Source organism: Rosa rugosa, chromosome 5, assembly GCF_958449725.1.
Source record: "Rosa rugosa chromosome 5, drRosRugo1.1, whole genome shotgun sequence".
NCBI lineage: Eukaryota > Viridiplantae > Streptophyta > Magnoliopsida > Rosales > Rosaceae > Rosa > Rosa rugosa.
The window spans coordinates 23,348,236-23,354,208 of NC_084824.1; the positions used below are offsets into that span (position 1 = coordinate 23,348,236).

At 38.3% G+C, this 5,973-nt stretch overlaps 1 long non-coding RNA gene across 2 annotated transcripts; it reads right to left on the reverse strand.

The window, feature by feature from the left end:
• Positions 1 to 2,245: 2,245 nt before the first annotated feature.
• On the reverse strand, positions 2,246 to 5,332 carry LOC133712720 (uncharacterized). Of its 2 annotated transcripts, XR_009847566.1 has the most exons (3): positions 4,067 to 5,332; positions 3,471 to 3,732; positions 2,246 to 2,652 (listed from the first exon to the last, which is right to left on the reverse strand). It is a non-coding gene; the product is annotated as an uncharacterized LOC133712720 (long non-coding RNA). The 2 variants fall into 2 exon arrangements; XR_009847565.1 differs by having other exon boundaries at positions 3,471 to 5,332.
• Between the last annotated feature and the right edge of the window lie 641 nt (positions 5,333 to 5,973).

The following is a 5,973-nucleotide window of genomic DNA, read 5'->3' on the forward strand; positions in this document are numbered from 1 at the left end:
ATTAAGCCTTTCTAGATTCTATAAAAAGTCTTGGTATAGTCAGGCTGTGAGTACCACAATTGCATGCATTGGCGAGCAGTGTCCCTTATGTTGGGTCGAGTTTAGTTTTGATTGGTCTGCTAATCTTTTGCATACCCGGTTCACAAATTTTGATTGTTGGGGCTACAATTCTCTGGTCATGACAATGGTTCCATTGTTGGTAATTATTTTGAGGATGATGAGAGTTTACCTTTAGAATTTGCTAGTTCTTCTAGAAAAGTTTTATTGTACAAGAACAACTGGTTGATGTAGTACATCATCTAGTTTGCTCTACCTTAGCTCTAAGACCTAGGCGTTTCTGGCCTTTGTATGCTCCCTATTGGAATACCCTCTTGAGCGATTTCAATCGCTAATTCAATGAAAATTTCATTTCAAAAAAATAATAATTTAAAAGTGATAAATTATTTCCAACAGGATTCATTTATTAGGTCTACCGGTGCCATCAAAACTAAAAATGTCATCAATCATATTCTTAGACTAAATATCATGCAATATTTTTGGTTTGTTATGAAATTTGAATCATTTTCCAATGGTATTTTGCCTGTCTAAAATAAAATACATTCGAATATTTAGTTCCAACTACTAATCTTTTTTTATCCAAATTGTTTTTTTTTTTTTACCACAAATTTATTGTCGTTGGGAATATACTTTCATCGAAAATGACTACATTTATCAGTACCTACAAGGTAATTATATACAATTTAAGAATAAATTTATGAATCAAACTCTTCATATAATAGTAAAAGCTTATTGCTTTTTCATGAGCATGGCAATTGCCCCTTAGCAGGAAGGCCGGTGGCGAAACCGGTTGACAGGATGACCTTGGAGAACATAATGGAGCTACCTAGTCCATTTACCGGGTTTTCCAATGGCAGCTTTATAGGAGGAGCTTTTTAGGTTTCAAGGGATCCAAACACCAATTCTGCCTCCCATTGCATGAAATATATTTGTTTGGTTCCAGAAACTCATCTAAATTGAGGAAACCATGGTCACTCGCAATACTGACTTGAAAACGAACAATGAAATGGATGGAAAATTAGCTTTAGTTCCAGTCGAAAAATGCATAGGAAAGTAGGAAACAGTGAAGCGAGGTCATCTTGGTTCTCCTTTATCTTCTCCAAAGAAGCTCAAAATCATGCAAAGTGACCTAATGGATGGGAAGCTAGGGTTACCTCTCCACCAAAGAAGGTCAAAGTGCTTAAAGCACCGGTCAAATTTTCAGCAAAGTCTTTGGGTTTGATTTTGATTGAACGCCGGGAGGTCTCCTTGTTTCGGCTGAAGGCATGCTGCCTAGAGGGATTGCCCAAGCTGTACCTACTACAAAGAAAAAGAGAGGCAGATCATTAGGGTCGAAAAACAAAAACCCTCCCAAATCGAACAAAGTTTCTGCTGACAAAGTGTCGACCTTTTTGCACTCAGGGAAGCCTACTAGCCCTAGCTTGAAGGGAAAAGAAAATATTTAGGTTTTGTTTTAATTTGCCTATTACTATGCTCTTTTTCATAGTTGAATAGGCTCGTTTTCAATAAGTGAGCATGACATGTCAAATGAATGGTCTTGTCTATATGTAGCGAAATGATATCTAATGGTCATTCTGACCTTACCTCTATATTATTGAAAATCCCTATGATCGTCTTTATCAAAAAAGAAAAAAAAAAGAGTATGTAAGAAGCTCGACTAACATCATTACTGAATGATGCAATGTATGTACATATGTATGAAGATTTTTCCCCCCCTTTTGTGAGCGGATGACAAGGTAATACAAAATAAAAATAATAAGGGCTAAATACTAGTTACTATCCTGTAGTTTAGGTCCGAAATCAATTCAGTCCCTGTAGTTTCAATTTCATCCAAAACACCCCTGCAGTATCAAATCTCATCTAATAGTTCATTCCGTAAATTGGATCCATTAACTCGCCTATGTGGCCTGCCACGTCAGATCTTGTGGGCCCCACCTATCAGGCAAAAATCCAAAATTGCCCCTACCTCTATTCTAACCATTACAGCCCCTATTTCAATTTTTTTTTTTTTTTTTTTAAATTCCCCCCCCCCCCCCCCAAAAAAAAACTTTAGACAACTCCATAATTGAAATGTACTTGATTATAATATGGCTTTAGCATCAAACATTTTCTTTTGAAAACAACTTCTCAAAACTCTCAACTTGTCAAAACATTCATACAAACTCACAACTTCTCAAAACTCACAACATTCATACAAAACATGAAAATTTCTTAAATTCCAAAAGACTTGGCAGCCCAAATGTGTTTGCAACATTAGAAAAGTTTGCATTTCAAATAGCTCTAATCATATTAACAAAAATGGCATTAGAGCTACCAACCGAGTTACACAAAACATTGTTGGAAAAAAAATGGTAGGGCTTGCTAATGTGACATTCTAGTTCCTCTTTCCTATTTTCTCCCTTGTTTGGCATTGTCCCTGATCCTCTGAGATGATCTGGAAGCTACTGGAATTTGGCCCTTTGATGCTTTAGTTGAGGCCGGAGGCCTTGTGCTTGTCGAGGTAAATGTGGCAGCAGCTTTGGATTTTGGTGCAGTTGTGGCAACAGTAGCTTTGGCTTCTTGTTTCCTTAATGCCTTCAATTCAGCCATCTTTTTCTACACTCACATAAATAATGACAAAAAATATATGCATCAGACCACTTATTAATCAACATATATGCACCCAAATCCAAACTGTCAACCTACTTTTTCATGAACACATCAGACGACTGCACTGAAAATATATGCTACACAAAAATGAACCCATAACCTTGGGCACCGAAATTAACAGTCAGGGTCTCCTCATAACTGGTTTACCATATGCCTACTGTAATTATGATAAACATAAAATGAACTTGGAAATGTCCGGCCACAACTCCATTGAAGGGAACACGCTAAAGTAAAGATCAACTAATTAGCAAGGAGGTAATTTCCCAAAAACAAAGCTAGTCTCCTAATCTTCACCAATACCTTAATTTACTGTGCTCCCTCTCTCTCTTTTGTTTTTCTTTCCTTCTTTCCTTTCTCTTCCCCGTGTTCTCTCTGTTCTTTTCTTCTTCTTCTTCTTTCTTTTCTTTCCATCTTTCCTTTCTCTTTCCCGTGTACTCTCTGTTCTTTTCTTCTTCTTCTTTCTTTTCTCTCTCTCCTTCCCGTCGCTTCTTCCCTTTCCTCTCCTACTTTTCTCTCCAATAACAGCATGCCCCTCCCAAAGAAAAGGAGGGTCTTCTTATTTCCTTCTCTTCTTTCTTCCTTTCTCCCTCTGTTCCATTTCTTTCTCCTCTTTTTCTTCCTTTCTTTTCCTTAGTCCCCACTTCCCCTAATCAACACATAAATATAAAATATATTTATACCAAAACCTTTAAATCAAAGTAAATAAAAAAGAAGAGAAGACCAAAGTAGCACCAGATAAGTGATAATAAAACAAACAAAAGTACCATTAAAAATAAAACCCCACTGTTTTAGGTCCGGGGTATCACATCAACACGACTAGTCCCTCCATCACGAACATCTTCCCATGAACACCACATAATTCAAACTGTTTACAGACAAAAGCTGAACTTCAGAAGGCTGCTATGCCCATCTCACCCAAGCCGCAGTTGGCAGCAGTCTATCGAAATCGAAGCCATTTGTTTCAGTTGGTGCTTCTTTCACAGCAACAGAGCGTGGTGCATAAACCAGCGTCACTGGGTTGCTTCCCTAGAATAGAGTAGAGAGTGAAGAATATAGCAAACATGGACCCAGGTCCTAATCCCAGAAGATATGAAACCCAGAAAACATAAACCCACTTCCTAACCCCAGAAGATATGAAACCCTAAACCCAAACCTTTTTTTTTTTTCCCAGATCAAAATTTTGAATCATAAATTTCAAACACTAAACCTCAAACAAACCCTACACCAAAACCCTTTAATCCCAATATCGAAGATTTGAAACCCAACACATCCCTTTTTCCCCAATTTCGAAATTTCAAAACCCCAAATCCGATTTAGAAGATTTTAAACAGAAATCCAAAACTCTAAACACCAAACTCACCGTAATGAGGAATTTCATCTCCACCATTTGTTTTTCTGGGTATCCAAACGTCGATCTCATTGCCGGCCATTTCGAAATCTTCTTCAAATCAAGCCACACGCATTCGTTTCTTCGCGCCTTCAATCAGCCTTCTCCATTTTTTCAGTTTCAAAGCAAGAGAGTGAGGATTCTTGCTTTCTCTATTTTTTTTTGGATTTGGTATAGTTTTAGGAGGAAGGTCGGGAAATGGGACGCGTAATAGGGTTTTTGGTAGTAATCTGGGTCAAATACGAGCCAAAGACAATTTTGGAAATTTCCCTTCCAAGTGGGACCCACTACTGTTGAGTTTGGCATGCCACGTCAGATACTGACGGTTTCAATTAACGGTAGGGGTGGGCATATGTCGGGGCGGGTCGGTTTCAGGCCCAAACCGATTCCGACCCGAAACAGTCGGTTAGGCCCAAAGCCCAAACCGACAACCGACTAAAAAATGATTGGGCCGAATATTCGGTTGGGCCGAATTTTCGAGTCGGCCCATGTCGGTTCGGGTTATTTTAATGGGCTTTTTTTTTTCCTTTTTCTCAAATGTCTGTTTTTATTTGCCTTTACTAACTTATAATTTTTATACTGATTAACCCAATTTCAACCCCTATTTCTCATATAGCAAAAAATTAACAAATAACTACCAAATTTTCTGAGCTTTATCTTTTCTTTTATATACTTTTTATAGATTGATCGTAAGAAGGTGAGATTCTTGGTCAAGCAATAGCCCAGATTTACAGATTACAAGATTACAAACAACATATCATTTACAAGATTTACAAAACAAATTTCCCACTTCATCTCAACCCCTCCAGATCCAGATCTGCTATGATTCCCTGCAACACATAATTCAAAAATCATAAGCCATAATTTGAATAATATATATATACAAACCCAAATAGAGAAGATATGCAAGGGTTGAAGACTGTGAGAGAGACAGAGAGATAGAAGCACAGCTGCTATGACGTGGTGGATGGATCTGATGACGCAGTGGACCTCATGTTGACGGCTTGAATTTGGTATGCAAATGGTGAGAGAGAAGAGGGTGAGAGAGGGCTAAGACGAGAGAGAGAGAGGGCTGAGAGCCTGAGACGTGAGAGAGAAGAGGATGAGAGTGACGCGGGTGAGAGAGGGGCGACTGGTGAGACAAGAAAGGAGTGAGAGAGAGAAGAGGGAGACGGCTGAGGTGAGATACTGAGATAATTGGAAAAGCTACCTAGGGTTATTATTATTTATAGTAGGTGTTAAGTTAGGGGGTGGAGGAAAAGCTACTAGGATTATTATTATTTATAGTAGGTGTTGAGTTAGTGGGTGGGTGCACGTGAAATAAAGCGGGTGGTTCGGGAAAAATTCAAAAATATACATATATTTTTAATTCGGGCGGTTCGGTTTTTAACGGTCGGTTTGAATCACCAAAACCGGATCCGAACCGGAAAAATCCGGTTCGGTTATTTAAATGCAATTTTCAGTTGTTTTTGCAAGCGGTTCGGTTACCGAACCGGAATTCCGGTCCGGTTCGGCCGGTTTTTCAGTCCAAATCGGTTTTTTGCCCACCCCTAATTAACGGAATGAGCTATTAGACTAGATTTGATACTGCAGGGGTGTTTTGGATGAAATTGAAACTACATGGACTGAATTGATTTCGGACCTAAACTTCAGGGTAGTAACTAGTATTTAGCCCAAATAATAATTATTTAAGCAATAAGTGAACTCTTACTCCTTTCAGTGATAGTACAGAAAGTAAAACCATGTGAATAATTAGGAACGAAAAATAAAGCAAGAACTTAGGACCCTGATTCAACTATAACGTACGATTGCTTTGAAGTAAAAACTGAAATCACAAACCTCACAAATTCTCTATCTTCCCTCTCAAACCTCAGTTGATC